Source organism: Hyaena hyaena, unplaced genomic scaffold, assembly GCF_003009895.1.
Source record: "Hyaena hyaena isolate Hyena2069 unplaced genomic scaffold, ASM300989v1 scaffold_85, whole genome shotgun sequence".
NCBI lineage: Eukaryota > Metazoa > Chordata > Mammalia > Carnivora > Hyaenidae > Hyaena > Hyaena hyaena.
This window is the reverse complement of record NW_024080717.1, coordinates 3343760-3371561: the sequence shown is the minus strand read 5'-3', so window position 1 is coordinate 3371561 and position 27802 is coordinate 3343760. Positions and strand designations below refer to the sequence as shown.

Sequence of the window (27802 nt, the reverse complement as noted above, 5' to 3'; positions counted from 1 at the left end):
TCATGCTTTCACGCTGAACTTTTAAAACCTACCAGCATAATAAAATGCTGGAACGAAGGGATATTAAATGACTTATCTGAAGAATAGAGGAAGCAAACGTGTTCCCATTGATCCTTAAATAAGAAAGGAATGATTTCCTCTGAGCATTATTTCCCAATCCCCACAGTGCTCACAGTTGAAGAAGACAATAATGACTTTCTTTTGGTTTGGATCCTGCTCTTCATTCGTTTCCTGTGCACACCTGTTATGCCTGCGGTATTGTTGGCTCTGAGCTTTACAGAAAATGGTTCCCAGTGATGGAGATGAAACGGAGGGCTCATTGGCTTTGTCTTGGGTGCACCGACTTGGGCAGTTTGATTTTTGTTTTGGTTTTTCCGGTTCTGTTTTTTGTCATGGTCATTGTTAATAGAATGTCTGGATAACAGTTTGTTACCTTTGTGGTGTTTGCTGAATGAGTAAGTGAATGAACGAGAGCCCAGAGAATGTCCTGGTGTGCCTCTTCCTAGTTCTGTCCCCTGGACCGACTCCTGTCCAGAGTGTAGTGTGGAACGTCGTATTGAAAATAGTGATGATGAGGATGTAGAAATTACACCCAATTTCTTCTTCTTCTGCCCCCTCCCCCTCTTCTCCCCCTCCTCCTCCTCCATCTCCTCCTCCTCTTTGTTTTTTTTTTAGTTCATTTATTTATTTGAGGGAGGAGCAGGCAGAGAGAGGAGAGAGAGAATCCCAAGCAGGCTCTGCACGGTCAGTATGGAGCCTGATGCCGGGCTCAAACTCATGAACCAGGAGTTAATGACCCACGCTGTAGTCAGGAGTCGGATGCTTCACCAGCTGAGTTACCCAGGTCCCCCTTGGTTTCTCCATCTGAACTCATGTTTAATATCATCTTAGAGTTAGTGCTGAAGGTGCTGACTGCTTTTCCTTTATCGACTCCCCCCCGCCATTTTGTTATAGTCTTTAGATTTGCGTTCTTATGGTAACCATTGGACACACGTGACTGTTTGTACTTAAATTAGTGAAAATTAAATGCAGTTTACTTATATGTTTATTTTGTTTATTTTTGAGAGAGAGACAGAATGCAAGCGGGGGAGGGGCAGAGAGAGAGAGAGACAGAACCCAAAGCAGGCTCCAGGCTCCGAGCTGTCAGTACAGAGCCCAACGTGGGGCTCAAACTCACACACGGTGAGATCATGACCTGAGCCGAAGTCAGACGCTTAACTGACTGAGCCACCCAGGTGCCTCCAAATTAAATACAATTTAAATGCCAGTTCGTCAGTTGCACTAGCCGAACATGAGGTGCTTCGTGCCTGCATGCAGCTAATGAACCAATACCTTGTTGGTCAGTGAAGACAGCACAGAAAGCTTTATCACATAGACAACAGATGGTTATTCCGATTTCTGCCTAGTAGGTATTCCAAGGAAGAGACTGTGGGGAAAAAAATCTGATTTCACACCAGGTTACCAGAACAGAGAATAAAAGTTAAGCATATTAAAAAAAAAAATTGCTACATGAAAGCTAATTGTCATGTCCTTTTGGAACACTAGAGATGAAGGCAGTATATAAGCACTATCCTGGGTCTAAAAGTCACGTGAAGGACCTGGAATCAGAACACATCAGCATTCTTAATGACAACACTGGAAGATAGGAAAGAGACTGAGCAGGGTGCCGGGTGGCTCTGTTCCGACTTAAGCTCAGGTCATGATCCCACAGTTTGTGACTTCTAGCCCTACGTTGGGCTCTCTGCTCTCAGGGCAGAGCCTGCGTCTGATGCCCTGTGTCTTTCTCTTCTGCCCTCGCCCCCAACTTGTGCTTTCCCTCTCTCTCTCAAAAATAAATAAACATTTAAAAAAAAGAAAGAAAAGAGACTGAGCGTAGAATTCTGTGCAAATAATATTCACTCAGAATTTTGAAGTCATGGGGCACCTGGGTGGCTCAGTCGGTTAAGCATCTGACTTCAGCTCAGGTCATGATCTCGTGGTCTTTGGGTTTGAGCTCCGCATCGGTTTCTGGGCTGTCATGACAGCTTGGAGCCTTAAACCTGCTTTGGACTCTGCGTTTCCCTTTCTCTCTGCCTCTCCCACTCGCACGCTTGCTTACTCTCTCCCCCCTCTCAAAAAATAAACAAACATTAAAAAAAGTTTGTAAAAAGGATTTTGAAAGCATCCCTTCACTAGCTGTTAATTACAGGTCCAGTAAAGATATATATACATATTCAGGATATCTGTAAAGTTTAGTTTTTACACATCACTTCTCCGAAATCTACTAGAGAATATGTCCCACCAAACAGAGTAAACCTGAAAAGGGGGAGAGTGGGGATCCTAGAAACAGAAAGAGACAGAATGTATTCTCAAGATGTTGTTATGGTTTGAAGGCATGAAGTCTATAGCAGGCCTGATTCTAATAATTACATACTAGAGTAGAGACAAGGTATTTCAGAAGATCTGATATGTATTTGGGAGATGTAGGGATGATTGATAGGGAAACACATAGAAGTGATAGGTGATCTGAGAATTTTGATCATGTGAAAAACTGAATCAGAAGACTGTGGACAGTGTTGGAAGAATTACCAAAGGATACGAAGAAAAAAAAAACAAAAAACTAAGGAAATAAAAACAGACACAGTAGCTCCAGGAAAACAAAAAGTTTGTGTAAGAAAGGAATCATAATCATACTCTACTGCTTGCTTCGTAGTCCCCATTCCATTGTCAAAATAATATGTGTCAAATACACATTTAACCAAAAACTATTACACTGTTGGGGAAATGTGGGACGGTAAGCAGAGAATTGACGGTGGGAATTTACAAAAACCAAAATCCTTATCTGTATGTGAGAAAATCAAGTAAGTATTATCTAAAGCTGATGGGAAATATTATAAGCAAGTCATTTAGAAACATGGAAGTCATGCCAAGGATCACTGCCAGTAATACAAACAGTTCTAAGATATGAAAGCGGTTGCTTTGGGAAGTAAAATTGGGGATAGGTGGTGCTATAAAAAGCTTGTAAGTAAAAAGAGCAGCCTTTTGCGTCACCTGTATTTTCCTTTTTAAAACAATGTACATGTCGGGGCACCTGGATGGCCCAGTCAGTTAAACATCTGGCTCTTGATCTCGGCTCAGGTCATGATCTCAATGGTTCGTGAGTTTGAGCCCCATGTCGGGCTTTGCGCAGACAGCAGATATTCTCTCTCCTCTCTCTCTCTCACTGCCCCTATCCCCCCCCCATAAATACCTTTTAAAAAGGCCAATTTGGAGTGGATTATGAGGATTCTTTTTTAAAAAACGTGAAACAATGTACATGCATTATTTTGATAAGAATAAAAATGCGTTGGAACATGAAGTATATAGGATGTGTCTCCTGTAAAATTATTGAAATCTTAGTGTGGTCAGCCTTGGCAGGACTGATATCTGAGCCAGATAATTCTTTGCTAAGAAGGGCTATCCCGTGTGCTTTACGAGATGCTTCTAGCATTCTTCCTCTGGTCCTGACAACTCGAAATGTCTGCAGACATTGCCCAGTGCCCCGTGGGAGGCAGCCCCATTTGAGGATCGCTGCTTCAAAGGATTTAAAATGTGTCATTGAATGAGTCGTGACAATACATAAAAATGCTATTCGGTATCAGTAATGCAGAAAACAACAGCTTCGTCACACATTCGAACCCTGTAGCGAATGAAGTGTTCAGAATTCCAGTGCCTGGCTTAGCCCCTGGCTCTCGGCCTGGTTAATTCAGGGCTCACTAAATAAAGAAAGGGCTCAGGAGGAAATTGCAGCATCTTTGCCATGCTCTGTGGCGTCTGAAAGCATTGTTGGAATTTTTTGCATTGTTTTCCTGACGGTACAACTTGAACTTCTCTGCAGTGCAAATGTTAATCCTTATGGCAACTTTGGAAAAATGTCACAGCCTTTGGATCTATTTCTGTGGTCACTTGGCTGAGTGACAGGTAGATGCCTACGTACCCCCCTCCCCTCCCCCAGCATCCCTGTGCACGGTCTTGGTTCAGTTCTTTGCAAGTGTTTTTCCTTAGAATTTACAAAGGAAGTCAGCAGGAAAATGGTGCCTCAGATTTTTTGATGTGGATAAAACCTCATAAATAATTTAATGCCCTCGTTTCACAGCCGAGGAATCTCTGGTCCAGGGAGGGTTGCTTATAATTAATTAGGAGCAAAGTGAGGCCTGTAAATCTGCCCTTCTTTTTTTCCCCCCCACTAACTTTTCTTTTTTTTCCCCCTCCTTCTCTCTCTTTGAGTACAATGTGTGTGCACAGTAAGGCTGTGGGGTGAACGGGGTAGGAAAATGGATCGGGCATCCAGCCAGTTGTGTTAGCAGTTTTCACACAGTCAAGGGCTCTGAGCCCGGAGCGCGGGGCCCCCGAGTGCCTCTGAGCTGGGAGAAAATGGAAGAGAAAACTGGGGGGCTCGGCCAGGGGCACCTGGCCCCTGCTTGGCTTGAACTGTGTGGTTCATGGGGAAGTTTGGAGTGCGCCCCCCCCACCCCCCCGGAGTGTGCCGTCTGCGGGGCCACCTTACCCCGGGTGGCCGTCTCTTCCCCGCGCGGAGCAGGACAGCCCTGTCTGTGGCCCACCTGGCTACCTGGTACCCTGACCCTGACGCACACATCCTCTTTCCCCAGCACCCCGAGAGCCGGGCGCCATGTGTTTGGAGACCCGGTGGCCTCTTGACAGCATCTGTTGCCTCCCGCACCACTCAAGCTGCAGCCCTTTTCTTTTCCTCCTCCCCTGGCGTCATGGGCCAACAGGGATGCTGCCGCCTCCAGGGAGCCTCTCTGGGTTTGTTGCATGCATCGAGCATGGGCACACAGACAGTGGTTTTTTGTCATGCCGTCATCTGCTGCCCTCCTCGCCCTCCAGCTCAGTGGTAGTGATTTGGTAGTTGCTCCATGATTTTGGAGGGCGGTCTGTCCCTAGACGCCGGCACCCCCACAGCGCCCTGGATTTCGCACTTCTCCGCACCCTCCTTATCTCTCACCGACAGCTCAGGGTTCTGTCCACGCCGTGCAGTCTGTAGCCCAGTGATTCTCCGCAGGGCCCTCGTGCCCTCCAGGGGACACTTGGTAACAGCTGGGGTCAGCGTGGGTTATCACAGCGGAAGGGGCGGGGCGTGTGGTTGTCCCCCGCATCTCGCGAGCGCGGCGCAGGGTGCAGGACGATCGGATCAACAGCGTCAGCGGCCCCTGGGGTGACAAACCCTGTTCGGGGCGTTCCCATTCCCGCCTCGCTTCTGAAGGTCATGGCTGTGGGAGGAGCCCCAGGCTTAGTTCTGCACCTGTGATGTTTCCTGGTGCTCAGGCTGGGCACTGAACTAGTTCACATGCGCTTACGGACGGTATAGCGTTTCACAGCGTCACGCGCAAAGAAGTCTCCATCGTCCTCTTCCGCGGCCCTCCTGCGTTCCAGGAAATGGCACCACCTTCCACGTTGTGGCCCCACCGCCGAGCTGGGAAGTCACGTGGGTCTTTTCTCCCGCGCCTGTCGCGCGCGCTTGCCCCCCGGCGCTTCCTGTAGGTCAGAGTGTCCGTGAACCCTGCACACCCTCTCCGATTCATCAGGTCTTTCCTAGTGGGGGTGCCAGCCTCCAGCGGCTCTCCCTGAGCAAGAGCTTCTCTGGAGTTCGTTCTAAGCCCCTGGAGGGTTTGTTAAATAGCAGGAGGGTCCGATTTTCTTTCCTCATGAAGTCTGGTGCTGGGTGAAGAAAGGTGTGAGGGAGCTCGTATAGGATCAGTTTCCTTTTTTTCAATGTTTATTTTATTTTGAGAGAGAAAGAGAACGAGTGAGGGAGGGTCAGAGAGAAAGGCAGAGAATCCTAACAGACTCTGCGCTATGGGTGCAGAAGCCGATACAGAGCTCAGTCTCATGAACCACGAGATCATGAACTGAGCCGAAATCAGGAATTGGATGCTTAACCTACAGAGCCATCCAGGCGCCCCAGATCAGTTTCCTTTCCGTGGGCTGTAAAGTCCTCTGGTGCCTGGGACCTGCTATTACCTGCTTCTGGCTCCCAGCCCACCAGCCTTCCTCTCAGCGAGGTCATGCTCACCACAGGACATTGACACTTGCTGTGTCTGCAGCCTTCTCCCCACAGGACGTTTGCACTTGCTGTGTCTGCAGACTGGCCTCTCTCACGCGTGCTCACATGCCCCTTCCTCAGAGAATGCCACCCCAGGTCCCACTGTCTGGTGACACTGTCCCGCCACCAGCTGGAGTTTCCGTACTTCTGTCATCCGAAATGATCTCGCTGTACGTTTGCTTTGTTTCTTGTCCTGCCTCTTCCGTCCACATGTTCCCCCGTTTCCACTGCCGAGTTTGGGACATCCCACAAGACCAGACCCCCATCGTCTCTGAGGCTGAGCGGCCCCGAGCACCGCTTCTGTTGTTGGGGGGACCCTCGCTGAGTTGGGCTGAACCTAGAGACGCCTGAGTTTCCACTTAGCGTGTTTCAGGGGCTCGAGAGGACCGTATGTGGTGAGCGCTGAGTAGATTCCTTCAGTTTCCAGAATTCCCTGGTGCTGTGATGGGAATTGGTTGCGCGGTCAGGACCATTTTGAACAGACTCGGGGGAACAGTGTCCTGTGTGCATTGAATAGGGGAGGGGGCCCGAGACTTGTCTGTGGCTCTTGTGACCCATGGGACACGGCTAGCGTTTTGGGTTTGTAATAGCCCTAACTCAGAGGCTCGCTGGCGTGGGGGGGCGGTCAGCATGGGGCTTCAAGATGTCTGCGTGGACACCTCTGCCTCACTTTGAGGATTTTCTCTTTGCAGGTAACCAAAGACAGAAAACAGGCCTAAAAGTAAACCCTCGGAGGAAGAAGGGATTTGCCAACACTTGGTCTGAGTAAGTGACATTGTCAGATGGATTGCTTATTGGGTCACAAATACCGTCGGCCTCTCCGTATTTTCTGCGCTTAAAAGTGAAACGGTACTGTACTGGCTGGATGTGCTGGCAAATGGTGATTTCTTAGGATTTATTGTCACAGGTAATTTAATTGTAAAAAAAAAAGAAGAAAGGGGGCGCCTGGGTGGCTTAGTCGGTTAAGCGTCCGACTTTCGCTTAGGTCATGATCTCGCAGTTCATGGGTTTGAGCCCCGCGTCGGGCTCTGTGCTGACTGCCAGCTCAGAGCCTGGAGCCTATTTCAGAGTCTGTATCTCCCTCTCTCTCTGACCCTGCTCATGCTGTCTCTCTCTCTCTCTCTCCTAGAAATAAATAAAAATATTTTTTTTTAAAAAAAAAAAGAAAGAAAGAAAAAAGCTCTATGTCTGCATAACACCCTTCTTGTTTTGTTTGTTTAGCTTCTAGAAGTCAGAATTTTAGGAAAGAGAAATGGGGGTCATTATTGCAATGCGTAGACATTTGCAAGGAGCCTCCTGTGTGTGCTTCTCGCTTGTGCACTTTTGTGGCATTTGATTTGTCCTCAGAAGGCTGATTTACACCCGACACCAGCATTTCGCTCTTCGTCTGCCCCAGGCTTCCTTCGTCTTGCTTGTGCTTCTCAGAAACTGTTTGAAGGTGACAGGCTACATGTAACTAGCCCCTTGGGGACCAGCCAGCATCTTCCATGAAAGCCTTGGGTGGGCACGGCCCCAAGGCAGCCTGGCCTGGGACATAGGTCCCCGCAGAGGCGATCTGCTTCTTCCTGAGCCCTGCCTGGGTGTCGTTAGAGCGGAGAGAACTCACGTCACTTAGAGCGGGGCCTGTGGGGCCCGGAGCGCTCATCTCAGCCCCTGTGGGGCACCCGGTCCCTGGAGAGGCCTGGCCCCCACTAGACTTGGGTGTGCCCGTCCAACCCGTTGTTGATAAACGAGCCTGGTGGAATTGAAGGAGGTGGCGGAGGATCAGAAAGGGCGTGAACCTTGTACTTGACCTTGCCTACCCAGTATTCCGAGGAGACTTTCTTTCCGTCAGTGGCAGACCTGCCTTCTGGCATGTCCCACAATACACCTGTGGGATGCAAGCCCATCAGTACCGGAGGGACCCCTGTAAGCTGAAAGGACACCAGAGGTGACCCTCAGAACCAACTCTCATGCAGGAGAAAGTACAGTAAATTGTGACGAGATACTTCACAAAACTCCTGTGGGGTGCCCGATGGTGGCACTTTTTGGTACCACTTTATCGAGATAACTCACTTAGGTGACTGGTCACTCCTTGTGTGTGCAGTTCCGCGGTTCCCAGTGTGTACGTGGCTGTGCGCCCAGCACCACAGCCTGTGGCTGGAGCCCTGCGTGGACCGTTGTCACAGCAACGTCCCTCACCGTTCCCGCCTCCCCATCCCTGCCAGGTAGCAAGCTACTTCCGTGTCTGCGCATTCACACCTTCCCAGGTGTCACATGCAAACAGAGCCCTGCGGTGTGCATTCCTTGTGCCTGGCTTCCGACTCAGCACACGGTTGTCTTTGTCTTTTTAAAAAATTTTTTTAATGTTTTGTTTATTTTTGAGAGAGAGGGAGAGAGAGGAAGGGAGACACAGAATCCAAAGCAGCTCCAGGCTCTGAGCTGTCAGCACAGAGCCCAAGACGGACTTGAACCCATGAAATGCAAGATCATGAGCTGAGCAGAAACTGGACACTTAACCCACCGAGCCGCCCAGGCGCCCCAGCAGACTGTTTTGGAGGCTCACCGTGTTGTTGCACGACTGTGCTTCATCCCTCTTTATGGCCGAGTACTGTTTGGTTGTATGAATAGAGCACGTTTGGTTTATCTGCTCGCCACTCAGTTACCTTGAAAGCTCCCATTCTGAATTGATGTTTGACTCGGCAGGAAGTTGCAAAAACCGTACTGTATGCTCCAGAGTAGCCTCCCCCCCTTCCACCTTCTGAGCTCTCACGGCGGGGATGTGGACGGTGGCACTGGATTCAGATGCATGCCTTCTGTGGACCTCACCTGTTGTCACATGCGCTGGTGCGTTTGTGTGCGTGTGCGTGTGTGCACGGACCACATGTGAAACGTTCTCACGCCTGTGCCTGCAGCCGCCGCCGAATCTGACGCTAGACGGGGAAGTGTTCTGTCACCGGGAAAGCTCCTGGTGCCACCCCTTCCTGTCATCCTCTCCAGAATGTGACATAAAGGGCTCCTATGGCACCTGGCCTTTGGAGACCGCCTTTATTCGTTCGGCCTAAGGCCCTTAAGATCCATCCACGCTGTGGGTGTCAACAGCTTGTGCCTTTAAAAAAAATTTTCTTTAATGTTTGTTTTTGAGAGGAAGAGCAAGAAAGCGAGCGAGGGGGAAGGGGCAGAGAGAGAGGGAGACACAGAATCGGAAGCAGCTCCAGGCTCTGGGCTGTCAGCACAGAGCTCAACGTGGGGCTCGAACCCACGAGCCGTGAGATCATGACCTGAGCTAAGGTCGGCTGCTTAGCCGACTGAGCCCCCAGGGGCCCCTGGGTGTTCTTTCCTCTTGAGCCCAAGCACACCAGGAAGAGCGCGCCTTCTTCCCAACTAAGAGATTGAAAGTCAAGCGACTTTCTTCATGGTGGAATTTTGACCCAAATGGACATTAAGTTCTTAATGATTTAAACTCCCAAATAAACTCTTGAAATTGGATTTAGATTCTGGGTATAACATGGCTAGGAAGAGGCCTCAAAATGATGAAAGATCCTTTTGTTTCTGACAAAACGCTACTTCTGTATCTCGTAATAAATTAAAGTATGTTGGTTTTTTGTTTTTTTTTTAAACGTTTCCTATATAAACACAGGTGGTTCCCAAGTGTTTCTCCGTTTAGGACCGTGTTTGTCGACTAGAGTATTTTCCTCCCAGGGGACACTTGACAGAGTCTGGAGACCGATTTCTCAGGACTTGGTGTGTGGGTGGGAGGGATTTGACATCTAGAAGGCAGAAGACACTAACGCCCTCCGGGGCACGGGACAGCCTCCCTCACAGCCTCCCACGCCAAAGGGTGGCCTGGCTTAGATGTCAGCAGTGTGGAGGTGGGCTGGTGTGGGATGTGACCCAGCTTCCCGTCTGTGAAGGATGGCCCTCCGTCTTCTTCAATGGTGTTGACTACCCATGTGGCCATTGGTATGAAGCCTCGTGGTGAGAAGTTAACTTTTAGTCTCCTGCCATGAGTCCGCTGTGACTCCAGCCCTCAGTGGAACTACAGATTTGGAAAAGAATGAGGTTACAGACCATGGTTGTTATTCCTAAATAATGTTGCTCTTTGCTCTCTTGACTGTCATACAACAGTCAAGACAATTGTGTTGTATGTATGTATGTATAATTCATAAGTGTCAAATCCGTTTAACTTCATTTAATTTATAATCGATTAAGGAAAATAATTTGCGTAATTTGTGGTTTCTTTATGCTCAAGAGTAATTCTGAATTTATTACCTAGAACAATTATGTAATTCTTCAAATTCTCCACATTCATAAGACATCTATATGCTCCGTTAACAGATTTTTAATGGAACCCCCAACATGAAAATACTCCCCTACAGAAAGACTGTAACGGAAAGATCATGCTTTGCTTAATACGTATTTAGGTCAGATTTACAACGAATTCTTTTTTATTGTGATAAAATACACAGGACATATAATTTAGTATCTTAACCTTTTTTTTTTTTTTGAGAGAGCTTGTGTGAGTGAGGGAGGGAAGAGGAGAGGGGGAGAGAGGATTTTTTTTTTTTTTTAAAGTTTATTCATTTTTGAGAGACAGGGAGCACATGAGCAGGGGAGGGGCAGAGAGAGAGACACACACAGAATTCCAAGCAGGCTCCACTCAATCAGTGCAGAACACAACACAGGGCTCAAACTCTTGAACCCTGAGATCATGACCTAAGCCGAAATCAAGAGTCGAGTGTTTAGGGGCACCTGGGTGGCTCACTTGACTAAGCATCCAGCTTTAGTACAGGTCTTGATCTTGAGGTCCATGAGTTCGAGCCCCGCATCGGGCTCTGTGCTGTCGGCCTGGACCTTGGACCCGATTCTGCGTCTCCCTCTCTCTCTGACCCTCCCCTGCTCATGCTCTTGTCTCTCTCTCTCTCTCAAAAATAAACATTAAAAAAACAACTAAAAACACAAAAACCAGTTGGACGTTTACCTGACTGAGCCACCTGAGCACTGTGTCTTAACCATTTTTGAGTTTCATCACCGTGTTAGTAATTTCACACTGATGTGCAACTTTCTCATCTTCCCGAGCCGAAACTCTGTGCCATTAAACACTCACTCCCAGCTGCTGTCCACTACCCTGTCACCCACCATCCCACTTTGTCTGTCTATGGATTTGCTTGTTCTGGGTGCCTCTGTAAGTGGAATCACACAGTGTTTGTCTTTTCCTATCTGGTCTATCTCAGTCAGTATAGTATCTCCCAGATTCATCCATGTTCTGGCAGGCGTCAGAATCTGCTTCCTTTTCAAGGCTGGATAATATTCCTTTGTGCATCGAGACCACATTTTGCTTATCCGTCCATCCACGGTTGGGTGGTTGAGTGGTTCACAAAGAAATATTTTAAAGTGGAACGCATTATGTCTGGACCATCACTATTTTTTACACACAGCAAATGGGGACACCTGGGTGGACCAGTCTGTTCAGCATCTGACTCTTTTTTTTTTTTTTTTTAATTTTTTTTATTATTTCTAGGAGAGAGAGAGAGACAGCGTGAGCAGGGGAGGGTCAGAGAGAGAGGGAGTCACAGACTCTGAAACAGGCTCTAGGCTCTGAGCTGGCAGTCAGCACAGAGCCCGACGTGGGGCTCGTACCCACGAACCGCGAGATCATGACCTAAGCCAAAGTCGGACGCTTAAAGTCGGACGCTTAACCGACTAAGCCACCCAGGCGCCCCCAGCATCCGACTCTTGATTTCAGCTCAGGTCATGATCTCAGGGTTGAGGCATCGAGCCCCACGTTGGGCTCCATGCCAAGCTTGGAACCTGTTTAAGATGCTCTCACTTTCTCTCTCTCCCTCCCTCTCCTCCTCCATCCCCCTTCCCTCCTTTCCTCTATCCCTCCCTCTCTCCCCCTACCCACCCTGCCCCTCGCCCCTGCTTGCACTTACTCTCTCTCTCTCAAAAAAAAAAAAAAAAAGAAAGAAAAAGAAAAAGTAGACATAGCAAATGATTGTGGTTGGTGTGTGGTGAAATCATGTTCTGCCTACACAGAAAATGCCCCAACTTTCTCATGCACGTCCTCAGGTTTACTTCACACAACATTCTAGTATTTTAGGAACTGCAATAGACCCTTGAATACACAGGTTTGAACTATGAGGTCCATTTAGGCTCAGGTTTTTTGATAAATACAGTACAGTCTTGTAAATCTATTTTCTTTTCCGTATGATTTTCATAATCATATTTTCTTTTTTCCAGCTTCCTTTAAGAATATAGTATGTTGGGGATGTCTGAGTGGCACGGTTGGTTAAGTTCCCAACTCTTGGTGTTGGGTTGGGTTATGGTCTCACAGTTCATGAGTTCAAGTCCCACATGGGGTTCTACACTGATGGTTTGGAGGCTCCTTGGGATTCTTTGGTTTTTTTTTGAATGCTTACTTAATTTTAAGAGAGAGTACAAGCAGGGGAGGGGCAGAGAAAGAGGGAGACACAGAATTTGAAGTGGGTTCCAGGGTCTGAGCTGTCAGTATAGAGGCTGACTCGGGGCTCGAACCCACGAACAGCAAGATTGTGACCTGTGCTGAAGTTGGACGCTTAACTGACTGAGCCGCCCGGGAGCCCTACCTGCTTGGGATTCTGTCTCCTTTTCTGTGCCCCTCCCTGCTTGTGTGCTCACTCTCTCTCAAAGTGAATGAATAAATATTAAAACTTTTTTCAATAAAATAAAATTTAAAAAATACAGTATGTTGAGGTACCTGGGTGGCTCCCTTAGTTAAGCGTCCAGCTCTTGATTTGATTAGGTCATGATCTCATGGTTTGCTTTGTGAGATCAAGCCGCTCATCAGGCTTTGAGCTGACACTGTGGCACCTGCTTGGGATTCTCTGTCTTCCTCTGTCTCTGTCTCTCCCCTGTTCGTGCTCTCTCAAAGTAAACTTTTTTAAATTTTTTTCTTTTTTATTTATTTCTGAGAGAGAGACAGCGTGAGCAGGGGAAGGTCAGAGAGAGAGGGAGACACAGAATCCGAAACAGGCTCCAGGCTCTGAGCTAGCCGTCAGCACAGATCCTGAAAGCGGGGCTCGAATCCATGAACCGTGAGATCATGACCTGAGCTGAAGTCGGACGCTTAACCGACTGAGCCACCCAGGTGCCCCAAAGTAAACTTTTTAAAAAAAGGAATATAGTGTGCAAACCATAGCACATACAAAATGTGTATAAATTGAGTAGTAATGTTAATGGATAAGGCCTCTGGTTCACAGTAGGCTGTTAATTTTGTGGGACACAAATTTTCAGCTCTGCGAGGGGTGGGTGTCCCCTGTCCCCTGAATTGTACAAGGGCCAGCTGTCCTCTTCTGAGATGACTTGATACATTTGTCCCACCTGCTTCTTTATTCCCTTCCGAAGGAGAGAGCAGTGAGAGAAGTACTTCACGTGTAGAAGTGTCCAGAGAGGCGTCCACACCCTTCCACTTTCCGCCATGCTCTCTGGAAAGGAGATCTCTTTCCTGCCTCCTGCCCCCTGTGTGTCTCTGGCCACAGCTCTCTGTGACATGCAACTGGTTGCACAGCAGAGACTGGGTTCCATGTTTGGCTGGGGCCAGGTGCGGAGCTCCTTGTGGTAGTTAAAGGCCTGGACACAGTCTGTAGTATCTGTAGCAGTGTCTCTTACGGGACAGAGTGCTTTGGTGGCATTTCTGAGTTCTACAGAACGCACATCCACGTTTTAATTTTGAACTAATGAAATAAGACAGTTGTCTGCTTGTCCTTTGGTAAATCTGAAGAAAAGCTTCCTTTGTAAGGCAAGTCCTCGCAGCAGGAGGGTTTCCTTGCTAACACCTTGGGCTGCGTTTCATGTTTATTTTGCGTTGTTGATTCATTTTCGGTATGACTTAACATTTAATTTGTGGTTTCTTTTTCAAATTAATTGCATTATTGGGGGCTTTCACAATTTGACAGAGTTCACCACATTTGATAGCAGTAGAGGGCATGGAGTTTGACCTTCAGTAATTTTTACATCCGCGTTAAAGACAGTTTTCTGTGCGACCACAGTGTTTGGCTTATAAAGTATGTCTTCCTCCGAACTCCAGATTTTAGTTGCAAATGGCATGTTTGCACCCAGGTTCCCTTCCGGATGTTTGCTTACACGGAGTGTCATTGGGCCGCGCGTGGGACCTCTTGGTCTTTGTAGTGGATGTAGGTAGAATATTAATCTCGGGTGGAATTCAGATCAGGAGGGAGCAGATGGATTTATGGCTCTTGAAGCCTCTAAAGTGTGCAGCAGTGGGGAGTTGGTAAGCCAGGAATAAAGAAATTCTGGACGGTGGCTAGCAAGGGCTGGCGTGACCCGATTGGCCCTGAATCCGTCCCCCTGTTAGGGAGAGATCTCTGGCACACCTTGCCTGGTGTGGTGTCTAAGCCAACCTGCTGCATCCTGCCTTCCTCTGGGCTCAGAACAAGCGCTCCGTGGTGCTCTGCACAGGGCAGTCCCAGGGTGCGGGCACAGTCCTCCATGTCCCCAGAGGCAGCGACAAGCTCTCAGGGGTATTTCGTCTTTCCCGATTGAGGAGGGCGTGCACCCCGGGGTGTGTGTTGGCAGGTGCAGGAGAGGGCCAGCGTGGGGGGGACCCGTCCAGGCATCTGAGGACATGCAGCCTGTCACCTTCAGTGACACTTATCGAGAGGACAGAAGCCGTGCACATCATCATGGGGTATCGGGGCCCCATCGGGATTTTGGAAACGGCAGCGACGTGATTGCATTTGCTTTGACTTTAGCCGATGGCCGGGGCACAGCACAAGATGAGGCTTAGATGCAAGAAGGTCTGTGGCCAGTCGCCTCCCGGTGCCTGGGCTGGAACATGCATTGTATAGGGTTATGGAGGAAGGATTATGGATGTGAATTATGTCAGTACAGGGTTTTATGGGGATGCATGCAGGCTAAGATCAAGATGACCCAGTGAGGTGTTGGCTACCAGAATAACATAGGGAGGTTTTTAAGACCCAAGTGTACATTTAAAAAATTATTTTTATTAGTGGGGAGCCTGGGTGGGTTAGTTGGTTGAGCCTCTGACTCTTGATATCAGCTCAGGCCGTGATTCCAAGGTTGTGGGATGGAGCCCTGCATCGGGCTCCACGCTGGGCTGCAACGTGCTTAAGATTCTGTCTCCCTCCTCTCCCCTGCTCATGTGTGCGCTCTTTCTCCCTCTTAAAAACAAGTCACTTTTATCATTTTAACTTTTATGTGAGACATCTTTAATTAAAAAGAATTTTTTTTAACGTTTATTGTTGAGAGAAAGAGACAGAGTGAGACAGAGTACAGGCAAGGGAGGGGCAGAGAGAGAGGGAGTCACAGAGTCTGAAGCAGATTCCAGGCTCTGAGCTGGTTCTGTCCGCACAGAGCCCGATGCAGGGCTCGAACTCACAAACCGTGAGTGAGATCGTGACCTGAGCTCTTTTGGCCCCCAGCTCCTCTCAAAGCATAGCATACCAGGGCTATTGCATATTTAGAAGATCAGGCGTCCTTCACTGGGTTGGGTCGAACCTGTGGGCATGAATGTGCTCTCTCCGGGAATTGGGCTGGGTCTGTGTGGCTTCGTATTTGAGCAGATGCCAGTGCTGCGAGAGGGGGCGCAGCGTCTAGAACAAACAGGCTTATAGATGGCCGCCAGTTCTGAGGGATCACAACTGGGAGCAGGTTTGTCGGGAGATGATGGGATTGCAGTGAGATGAGGCAGGTCATTTACATGGGTCCACGGGTCTTGTTTAGATGAGTACTTGAAGTGGGTATCCACCATTTTGCCTTTGCCCTAATTTGCAATTTTAGGCCAATCTAAATATTTCCCAGGTTTATACTTTTTTCTTTTATTACTTGTAAATTTAGAGTAAATTTCTCTTTGCTTGAGTATGTTGTACACCTGAAACTGATAGAACGTCCTATGTTATACTTCAGTTAAAAAATACACACACACACACACACACACAGAGTTCTTTTTTTCTTTCTTAAGTTTATTTTGTTTTTGTTTTTTTTTTTTAATTTTTGTTTTTTTAATTTATTTCTAGGAGAGAGAGAGAGACAGCATGAGTTGGGGAGGGGCAGAGAGAGGGAGACAGAATCCCAATCAGACTCAGTGCTGCCAGCACAGAGCCTGACACGGGGCTCAAACTCATGAAACTGAGATCATGACCCGACCCGAACTGAGACAAGGAGTTGGACACTTAACCGATTGAGCCACCCAGGTGCCCCAAAAAATACAGTTCTTAAAGTTATGAGTTTAAGATCAAGCGGTCAGTTTGTAGAAATTCCACTTTTATTTCTTTGAATAGCATGCATGACCTCAACAAAAAGAGAGTTTTTCTTCTTTTCCCAAGCATCATGCCCCAAATGTGTCTGGGGTTAGTTTGAAGGTGCCCAGTAGTTACTGTTTTCCCGAGGTCTCCGAGAGGCGTGCGCAGCTGTTAAATCGATGACGAACTTGTCAGATAAGGTAGAGTTGCCATCCGCAGAATTTTCTGTGTCGAGCTGGAAGTGTTTATGTTTGTGTGGTCCGTGGAGTAGCTACTAGCTACCTGTGACTCCTGAGCGTTTGAAGTGAGCCTCGTGTACCTGAGCAACCGAGTTACAGCTTTTGTTTAATTTTGACTCACTGAAGATCACATAGCTGCGTGTGGCCAGTGGCTGCCCTGACTGGCAGAGAGGCTGGCTCGGGAGCTTTATTTGATGGTTGAGTGCGGTGATGCTCTTGGTGGTGGCGTGAGACAAGGGCATGATTGTAGAAAAGCTGTGTAAATGAGGTCTTTATCTTGGTGGATGCTGGAAACCTAGGTGGTTCCTAACCCCTTTAGAACAGGGACTCTCCAGCGGGTAATGTGCATTCGCTGCTGGCGCCCCTTCCGTGGACATCCGGCAGTGGTCTGGGGCATTTTGGACCGTCATAGCTCAGAGGAGGGTGCTGCTGGCGCCGAGCAAGGGCAGGTCGGGGGTCTGCCCAGCCTCCTGCATCCAGTGTGTGGGGCAGTTAGCGAAGAGTGACTTGGTACCAAATGTTACCAGAGCCATGGCGGAGAAAGTGCTCTGGGTTCGCAGGGCTGGCATGGTCCTTGGCTGTGATACAGACAGCTGTGGACTCGGCTCATGAATGGAGGGAGGGAGCTTGCTTGCAGGGTGAGGCTGTGGGCAGGCGCACAGCCTGGTGGTGCCAAGGCCAGCGTGGTAAGCCAGGCATTGCCTCCTGATTCGCTTGGACGGTAATAGGAATAGAAGGTTGATGTGAGCTATGACCGCAGTCTTCCATGCTCGTGTCTTCCAGCTTCAGATTGTTAAATGAGCGGAGAAACAGAGCACCCTGCCATTGCACGGTTTTCTCTCAAGTCGAATTAATGTGATCCTTCACTATGCACATTCACCAGCATAATGGGAGATGGCTCCAGGGCCCAGACCATGTTTGCTCACTCGCCTCTCCTGACATGTTTTAGAAAGCACTTGAAAAGGCCTTCTGTGGCAAACCAGTCTTGGCAATGTTTGGCAGAAACAGAAACAATTCATTGGGTAATGCTAAGGGAACTCTAACTTCCTGTCGAGTGATGTGAGGGAATCCCCAAGAGTGCTAACCAGGAAACCTGTCCCCAGCAGGCATAGCAGTTGGAGGTGATCCCCCACTTCCTGGGCCCCTAAGGGCCCCCCAAACCAAGGTGCCATGGTTACAGGTGGTCCTAACCAGCCCTTCTCATGCTGAGAAGCAGGAGTTGACGGCATCATAATGAGGAACACGCACCTGTTTGAGCATTGAAATTGAAAATTCGATTTACGCCAAGCGGGAGCAGGGAGCAAGGAACCCCCAGAGACGGGGGGCTGAAATGGGGCTCTGTTGGTGGTGTGACGTGGGATGAGACGGTGCAGTAAAACAAGCAGTGTCCTGTGCCTGAGGACAAACGGGTCCCCTGTGATAGGATGCGGGGGCGGCTTTGGCAGGGAGGCCGTGCCCGGCATGAAGGACGTGAATTGCCGTTTCTTTTCAGGACACTGCACATTAGTCCTGAGGAAGCTCGGATGGCTCGCCAAACAGATCATGTTGATGCTGTTTTTAAAAAAACAAAGCCAGGAAGTCTCTATCTCAGGAAAATGATTTTTATCCTATTTGCAAAACCCAGAGATGAAAGTAGGACAGATGTGTCAGCAACTCCATCAGACAGTTATCAAAGGAGTTAAATGGAAATCATTCAGAAAAATAAGCTCGCGGCAGAGCTGAAGCCCCAGGGGGATTTTGGATCTTATTTAATGTAAAATTCCTTGAAGCAAAGACTCACAGGCATTATGTTATGGTTCCAGGCAGTTGATTATGTTTTTCCCCCCTAAATATTTGCGAGTGCGTGACTTAGTATGTGTGCTCACCATGGGAAGTGAAGCCACGGGCGGGGGAGGGAGGCATCAGATACAGTCCTTTTCCGCACAGATCCGAGGCATCTTGTCACCACGGAATCCACCCCGACAACAGCGAGATGTGGGAAGCTGTAGCGGCTCTGCCACGTGCCGTGTACGTGTCCCCAGCAGCACGGTGGGAAGCCTGTCCACGGCATCCTCGCCAGCACGGACCTTAACTTTGGTACGACGGGAAGTCTCTGCCCCCGGGCCGCAGGGTGGCACACGCACCGTTTCTGGGGTGCCGGGTGCACCTGGTTTAGGGACCGGCCTTCACGTTTCATGCACCAACGCTTCCTGAATAAATGCGGCGGTCGGGGCGACAGCAGTTAGGTTGGCTCTCCTGTCAACACGAGTGACGGGGGATGCAGAGGGCGTGGCCTCTTGCGAGCTCATGGGAGGAAACGACAGCGGAGTGAATACCTCTCTGCATTCTGGGAGGATCCTAGAATCCTCTGGATTTGGGGTCCAGCGGCTTCAATGTGGGGATCCCCGTGTGGCCGCTCGTAGGGAAGTTCTTTGTTCACGGCAAGCCCCGTGGGGACAGAGGTGCACACTGCCGTGGAAGGGAAGCAGGCGGGGGCGGGGGGGGGGGGGATGGATGCTGCTTTACAGCTCGTGTCTGCCCCTTCACCGCAGTTACCCCTGCTCTCTTCTCTGCCCCCTCGCCCCGGGGAGGGCCACCAGGGGGCGCAGATCGAGCAAAGCCAGAGAGCACGGACGGAGTCTTTAACTGGGTTTCTGAAAATGAAGGGGGCCGTGCTGACCCTGGCATTGATGGAAGTGAACGTCAGATCCACCCTCAAACCGCTGTGGTTACTAGTGGGTGACGGTTTTCCTTGCTTGTGGAGAAATGATCTCTCCAGATGTCTCAGGTGCCTAGAAACTGCAACATAGTCAAAATTTTAAAGACCACTTTTCTGTGAGGCCTGATGTTGTAATTATTCAAAAAATTTTTTTTCTTATCTTCCCAAAGGGCCATCTGAGTGAGTCTGATTAAAGTTGCATGCTTGTGGGGCCCCTGAATGGCTTAATCGATGTAGCATCGGACTTCAGCTCAGGCCGTGATCTCGTGGCTCGTGGGTTTGAGCTCCATGTTGGACTCTGTGCTGACAGCTCAGCCTGGAGCCTGTTTCAGATTCTGTGTCTCCTTCTCTCTCTCTGCCGCTTTCCTGCTCCTGCTCCCTCTGTTTCTCATACACAAATAAATGAACTTAAAAAAATCCTTTAAAGTTTCATGCTCACATATCTGCATGTTCTTTTCTGTTGGTCTCTTTAATGATGATTGGCTTTACCATTTCTTATCCACCAGGTTAAATCACAAGGAGGCAGAGTTCATACTTTGCCCCTATAATGTTCCAGGGATTGGGCTCTTCAGTGAGAATCTCTCTAGAACACTGGTTTTTACTGACAGATGGTTTTGTGCCCCCACCTCCAGACAACACTTAGTCGTATCTAAAGATATTTTTGGTCGGCTCGACGGGGATGTACTCCTAGCATCTTGTGGGTGGAGGGCAGGGACGTACTCAGTGCCTTACGGTACGCAGGGCACCCTGGCACAGGGGGATTCAGAACAGCTGTGCTCTGCGGACCTCCCCGCTTGCTCCGCACCCCAGGGAGGCTTAGCTGCCAGAAGATGGTGTCGTGGGACAGGGCGACGTCTGCGCAGTGGCCAGATGTGCAGGTATCCAGACCCCGAAAGGAAATCGGATACGTGAGGCTCAGACCCAGGGCAGCCTCCTACCTGTGGAGCAAATCGGAGACTCCCCCCACCCCCATCAGAGCTACCGCAGGCCGGCTGCCCAGCCCAGCCAAGCCCTGTCTTTCCTTCCGTTCTACCTTGAGATTCTGCGCAGGGTTCTCGGGAAGGTGGTGGCTCTGGGCTGCCCCTCCGATTTCATTTCTTTCCCGTGCAATTTACCTGAAGCTGGAGCAGAGCATTCCCCGAGGACGGATGATGAGAATCAGGCCCGGCCTGAGCTAAATAAGCGAATCTGGAAACTTCACCATCTTTACAAGAAGGTGGCTGAGCATTTCCCACGGTCCTGTTGTGCCTAGAGGCCGTGTGTGTGGCAAGGGGCTGCGGCTTTCGTCTGCAGCTGAGTGTGGTGATGGGCTCCTGCCTGCACGGTCACATCCTTCGTTATTGCTGCAGAACTGTCCGCAGATGTTTAGAGTGTTTTCAGGGGCATCTGGATGGCCTAGTCAGTTGGGCATCTGACTTCAGCTCAGGTCATGATCTCACGGTTTGTGGGTTTGAGCCCCACGTTGGGCCCTGTGCTGACAGCTCAGAGCCTGGAGTTGCTTCAGATTCTCTGTCTCCCTCTCTCTCTGATCCTCCCCTGCTCACGCTCTCTGTCTCTCAGAAATAAATAAAACATTTAAAAAATTTAAAAAAAAAAATGTTTTCAGAGTAGCTTAAAGTGTGACACCCCTCCCCTACACGTCCGGGTCCTGGCCTTGGCCTTGGCCTTGGCCTACATCAAAGTAACTAGGTCTGCAGGCCCCTCACGTGGCTGGAGGCAGCGTGCTGATGCCTCCCAGGGGGACCTGCTTCCTGACGTGTGACCTTACAAAGGCGGGGCTTTCAGCATGCTTCTTCCACTACCTCTCTTCCGGGGCTGCTGGCGCGGGGCACGTGAGGGATGATCCCTGATCCTCATGCACATGTGTGTGGTTCACCCCCGGATAGTGTGCGAGGTGCGCATCCGAGCAAGCATACAGGGATGTGGGCCTCGTGAACGTAACGTTCATCTCAAGAAGCCTGGCCGGATGATTGCTCACCGCAGGTCAACGTGCGATGGCAGCTATAATGATCGGGGCTCCAGTGTTTCTTTTGTTTCTCTTTCAAACAGGATAGTGGGTAACATGCATATTAACGTTGGTTGGGGGCCGCCTTGGGTGGCTCAGTCGGTTAAGCGTCTGACTCTTGATTTCAGCTCAGGTCATGATCTCATGGTTCGTGAGCTCAAGCCCTGTGTTGGGCTCTGTGCTGACAGCACAGAGCCTGCTTGGGATTCCCTCCCTCCCTCCCTCCCTCCCCCTCTCTCTCTCTCTCTCTCTCTCTCCCTCCCTCCCCTGTTCCTGCGCTCGTGTGTGCGCGCGCTCTCTCTCTCTCTCTCTCTCTCTCTCAAATAAACTTAAAAAAAGTAAAGATTGGGATAAATGTTGCACATATAGTTTACATGCCTGGCTGCTAGTCTCTGATGTGTACACTCTGAGCCTGTTAATATGGAAATCATCAAAGACATACTCAAAGTATATAGAATACATCATATATTCCCATGTGCCCTTCACCCAGTTCCAGCCACTGTCAGCGTCTGTCCCTCGCTGTTTTTTTTTTTTTAATTAGGGCAACTTAAGGCAAATTTCAGACACTGCATTATTTCACCCATAAATAGTTTAGGGTACACCTTTAATATAGAAGGGATGTAAATATATATATATAAAACGTCTATATATGATACATACATGTAATACTGTTATGTCGTATGAGATTTCCTCTGGCCACCATAACAAATTACCACAAACTGATGGCTTAACACAACAGGATTTATTCTGTCACACCCAGGAGGTCAGAAGTCTGAAAGCAAGGTGTTGGAAGGTTGGTTCCTTCTGTAGGGTCTCAGAACAAATCTATCCCACACTTTTCTCCCCACTTCCGGTCGCTTCAGGTGCTCTTGGCCTAGAGCCGCATCATCCAGTCTCTGCTGCGGGCTCCATGTGGCCTTCTTCTGTGTGTCTGTCCCCAAATCTCTCTACATGTCTTGTCTCTGTATGTCTCTATGTGTCTATCCCCGAATCTCTCCTCCTTTCTCCTAAAAGATTCCAGTCATTGGATTTAGCCCCCCCCCCCAAATCCAGGATGATCTCCCCTTAATTTGTTCCATCCCCAAAATACCCGATTTCCATCTAAGGTCCTGTTCACAGGTCCTGGAGGTTAAAACGTTATCGAAAGTTTTCAGGGGACACAGTTCAACCCACTGTGGTGGTGGTGTGGTTACTGTCCTGATCTACCTACACCAAGTTGTTCTTCCGTGATGATTACATCGGCTCCCAGAAGTCTTCGCTGGGGCACGGTACGTCCATCACACAAATGGTTACCTTTGCAAGGTGCCCGGACCCACCATCCCATCCCTGGGAGGGCAGCGAGTGTATTTCCTCAGGGCCACAGTGCTTGTGAGCCACGAGACTGGGAAGAAGCCATGTCAGGCCCCTCACTGATCCAAGGAAACCAGCCACACTTGGCAACAGAGGCCCATGAGAAATGCTTACTTGAGTTTTTAGAACATAAGCTTATAGGAGATGATTTTGTGTTTCTGTACAGCGGTGCATCCGCTTCTTTATATTTATTTTAGAGGGGCGCCTGGGTGGCTTAGTCAGTTAAGCATCCGACTTTGGCTTAGGTCATGATCTCGCGGTTCGTGGGTTCGAGCCCCGCGTCGGGCTCTGTGCTGACTGCCAGCTCAGAGCCTGGAGCCTGTTTCAGAGTCTGTGACTCCCTCTCTCTCTGACCCTCCCCTGCTCACGCTGTCTCTCTCTCTCTCTCTCTCTCTCCTAGAAAAAAAATAAACATTAAAAAAAATTTTTTTTTAAAGTTGTTGGTGCCTAGGGGCGCCTGGGTGGCTCAGTCGGTTCAGCGTCTGACTGTGCCTCAGGTCGTGATCTCATGGTTTGTAAGTTTGAGCCCCTCCTTGGACCCTGTGCTGACAATGCAGAGCCTACTTCGATTCTGTTTCCCTCTCTGTCTGTTCCTCTTGTGCGTGCATGTGTTCTTTCTCTCAAAAAAAAAAAAAAAAAGCTTCTTTAAATAAATGAGAAAATAATTCTTGGTGCTTAAAGAATACAGTAGTGCCCCCGCCCTCCGTCGCCTGACCCCAGTCTTCGATTTTGCTCTCCACGGTATCAGTTCCCCATGGTCAACACTGTTCTGGCAGCGGATGGTCTGACAATAGGTCAGAAAGTCCTCAATAGCGACTTCATCTCACCACAAGTATTTTGTCACCTCCCGTCATCACAAGAAAGGATGAATACAGTACAGTAAGGTCAGAGAGCATACTCCCGGAACTCTTATTGCAGTGTGTTGTTATTATTGTTCTTTTATAGTTACTGTTGTTAGCATCCGATTGTGCCTAATTTCCAGGTTATGCTTCGTCATCAGTACGTAGGCAGAGGATGAGAGGTCTTTACTGCGTTCCATGCCACCTGCATTTTCAGGCATTCCCTAGGGATCTCGAAATGTATTCTTCGCAGATAAGCGGGGGACTACCGTGCACTATTTTAAAATCCATTCATTTATTTTGAAAGAGAGAGAGAGAGGATGCGCAAGCCCAGGAGGGACAGAGAGAGAGAATGCCAAGCAGGCTTTGTGCTGTCAGCGCAGAGCCCGATGCGGGGTTTGAACTCACAAAACATGGCATCATGACTTGAGCTGAAACAAAGAGTTGGACGCCCAACTGAGCAAGTCACCCAGGTGCCCCAACACTATTTTTAAATTAAGGTTTTTACAGATATTTTAAGGGGCGCCTGGGTGGCTCAGTCTTGCAGCTGACTTCCACTCAGGTCATGATCTTGGGATTCGTGGGTTTGAGCCTCGCGTCGGGCTCTGTGCTGACCTTGCGGAGCCTGCTTCATTCATGTCCTCTGTCTTCCTCTCCTCTGCTCCTCCCCCGCTAAATGCTCTCTCAAAACTAAAAACTGAAAAAGAAAAGACTTTAACTATGGATGTCTTTAGCATATTTCTTTGTTTAAACATGCTATCCTCAACCATTCTTCTCTTTCATACACCGCCTTCCTCCCCAAGGACATCTGAAGGAGGCTTTCCATGACTTGCCCCTTATTTTTCTCCTATCATGGTTGCAAACTGGTGCTTGCAGATGTCTGCATCTGCTGGGTTAGCGCTCTGAGGTCTTCATGAAGATAGAACTGCAATGTGTTTGTTCATAACTTCAGGCCGCGTGGATTTTTTCTTTTTCTTTTTCATTATAACTCAGAAAAAGAAGACACTTTTTTTAAAAGCAGTTTTAGGTTTACAGAAATCTCGTTTAAGTAGGAGCCACACCCAGTGGAAAGTCCAGTGTGGGGCGTGAACTCACGACCCTGAAGACCAGAACTGGTATCAAGAGTCAGACACTTAACCGAGACAACTACCCAGGCGCCCCTCATTTTTCTCTTTTTTTAATTATTTTTTGTTTTACATGTATTTATTTTTGAGAGAGAGACAGAGCTTGAGCTGGGGAGGGGCAGAGAGAGAGGGAGACACAGAATCCGAAACAGGCTTCAGACTCCGAGCTGTCAGCGCAGAGCCCGACACGGGGCTTGAACCCACAAACCGTGAGATCATGACATGAGCTGAAGTCGGACACTCAACCGACTGAGCCACCCAGGCGTCCCTCATTTTTCTTTCTAATGGATGTGTTTTTTGGCAATGAACTTAGCCATCAACTTACCCTTACGGTATCGTTTTGAAATAAAACTTTTGTTACAGTCAGGATAAAAGTTCTGCAAAATCAGGCCATGATTAGGCGCCTCCTTTGGGTTATCAGCACGTTGCTAAGTGGACCAAACCCTGCCGCTCAGGGTGTGTTGTGAGGGGCTCCCCATCTTCCCGGCGAGCTGCCTGGACTCTTGATCACACACGCATCCCTTGGCATTTTGAGTATTCTGTGTGTTCTGGCTTAACTCATCTATGATGGAATTCAAGAGCTCTTTTTACAAATTACATTTCAAAATACTTCTTGAAAGCTTTCCTTCTGAAAAGGATAGAAATTGAACTAGTCATTTGAGCTCTACACTGTGAGCCGTATGTTACTTTTTGTATCTGTAACAGTTAAGAAGCATTAGGTAATGTTAGCGGGGGCCTTAAAGTATCCCCGTCCCAACCCCAAGAGATTTACCAGTTACTAAAGGGACAGCAGTCGTGATTTATGGGGAAGAAACCCAGCAGTTACCACCATCTGCGCTGAGTTATGAGGGTTAACCTCCCCAGGAATAAGGCACGGCGACACCACGTGACGCCCTAAGAAGGACCCAGTATCACTTCTCTTGTATTCCTGCCAAAAATGCGTCTAATCTTCTAATCAAGAGAAGAATGGGGCAAGCCCTAACTGAGTTACATTCTAGGAAATAACTTCTTGCACTGATCCGAGGCGCCTGGATCTTTCTGACAAGGAAAGAAAGACAATAGAACAGAGTATATATATTAAGGGTGTAGGGTGATTATTTGGGGTCCAGGGTGGGATCCTGGACAGGACATGTGCAGGCTTATTTATGGAGGGAGACAGAGGGGTTGGGGCGGGGGAGGGGCAGAGAGAGAGGGAGACAAGAATTCCAAGCAGGCTTTGCACTGTACAGAGCCCCGTATGGGGCTTGAACTCATGAACTGGGAGATCATGACCTGAGCAAGCGTTAGATGCTTAACCAACTGAGCCATCAGGTGCCCTAATTCTGTGTTTAAAAAAATATTTTTGGGGGGCGCCTGGGTGGCTTAGTCGGTTAAGCGTCCGACTTTCGCTTAGGTCATGATCTCGCGGTTCGTGGGTTCGAGCCCCGCGTCGGGCTCTGTGCTGACTGCCAGCTCAGAGCCTGGAGCCTGTTTTGGTCTGTGACTCCCTCTCTCTCTGACCCTCCCCTGCTCATGCTGTCTCTGTCTCTCTCTCCTAGAAATAAATAAAACATTAAAAAAAAAATTTTTTTTTTTTTAATGTTTATTTTTGACACAGAGAGAGAGTGAGTGTGGGAGGGGCAGAGAGAGGGAGACAGAATCCTAAGCAGGCTCCAGGCTCTGAGCTGTGAGCTCAGAACTCACATGGGGTTCAGACTCAGGAACCGTGAGATCATGACCTGAGCCGAAATCAAGAGTCAGACGCTTAACTGACTGAGCTGCCCAGGGGCCCCGATTTTGTGGTTTCATTGTAGCCGTGTTTATGTCAAACGGTACCAGCGAGGGGAAGCCAGGAAGGGGAAATGGGAGCGCCGCACTATTTCTCCAACTTTCTGTAAATCTAAACTTATTTCACGATAAAGAGCTTTTTGTTTTCAAGATTCGTTTTAGGTATGTTTTTATATAACTCGTGTTTTGGTTGGCATCACCATAAGTTTTTGCAGTTCTGTTTCTTAATAGAGAATGTGCATCAAAACATTATCTTCTTGTGAAAATATGAACTGAGGCCTTATTTAGTTTAAACAAAAATGCCGTGGAGGAGGCAGACTGGTTTTGCATTGTAATTTTGAACATGTACTAGTTTTTTAAGGAAACTGTTGTGTAGCGTTTCTCTCTTTAGAAGAAAGGCCACTCATGTTCAAAACATACCATCTTTTTTTATTAAAAAATTTTTTTAATGTTTTTATTTCAGAGAGAGAGAGAGAGATAGCATGAAAAAGGGAGTGTCAGAGAGAGAGGGAGATACAGAATCTGAAACAGGCTCCAGGCTCTGAGCTAGCTGTCAGCACAGAGCCTGATGCGGGGCTCAAACCCACGTACCATGAGATCTTGACCTGAGCTGAAGTCGGACACTTAACCGACTAAGCCACCTAGGCGCCCCAAAACATAGCATCTTTTAAACACATTGGAATTTTAAAAGATTTTTTTTTCCTTTTTGTTTTACTTTTCTTTCTTTCTTTCTTTCTTTCTTTCTTTCTTTCTTTCTTTCTTTCTTTCTCTTTCTTTCTTTTCCTTTGCTTTTTATGAGTACAGCTATTTTGTGAATATCTGAATCTAGGTTTAATTTTTTGTTTTGTTTTAATGTTTATTCATTTTTTGAGAGAAAGAGACAGAGCATGAGCAGGGGAGGGGCAGAGAGACACACAGAACCGGAAGTAGGCTCCAGGTTCTGAGCCGTCAGCCCAGAGCCCCACATGGGGCTTGAACTCACAGAACTGTGTGCTCATGACCTGAGCTGAAATGGGACGCTTAACTGACTGAGCCACCCAGGTGCCTCCATATGTTTAAATCTTTTAAAAGTAAATCTTTGTTGGGGCGCCTGGGTGGCTTAGTCGGTTGAGCGTCCGACTTGCGCTTAGGTCATGATCTTGCGGTTCGTGGGTTCGAGCCCCGCGTCGGGCTCTGTGCTGACTGCCAGCTCAGAGCCTGGAGCCTGTTTCAGTCTGTGACTCCCTCTCTCTCTGACCCTCCCCTGCTCATGCTGTCTCTCTCTCTCTCTCCTAGAAATAAATAAAAATTAAAAAAAAAAAAAACATTTAAAAGTAAATCTTTGTTATTCTGAAAAGTATGTATGTATTTCCACATTCAAGGATGATTTCCTCAGTGCTTGCAGTTAAGTGGCCGGGAGGTGGAATGCAGAGAGAAGCCACAGAGCATGGAGCATATTCTGGGGGGGGGGGGGGGGG

General features: G+C 48.5%; 1 protein-coding gene across 1 annotated transcript in view; it reads left to right on the top strand.

The window, feature by feature from the left end:
* TBL1X (transducin beta like 1 X-linked) overlaps positions 1-27802 on the top strand; it is a 225698-nt gene that overhangs the window by 75880 nt on the left and 122016 nt on the right. Inside the window, exon 2 of the mRNA XM_039234246.1 lies at positions 6775-6847. The gene's annotated coding sequence lies outside the window, so the exon portion shown is untranslated. The remainder of the gene's footprint in view (positions 1-6774; positions 6848-27802) is intronic.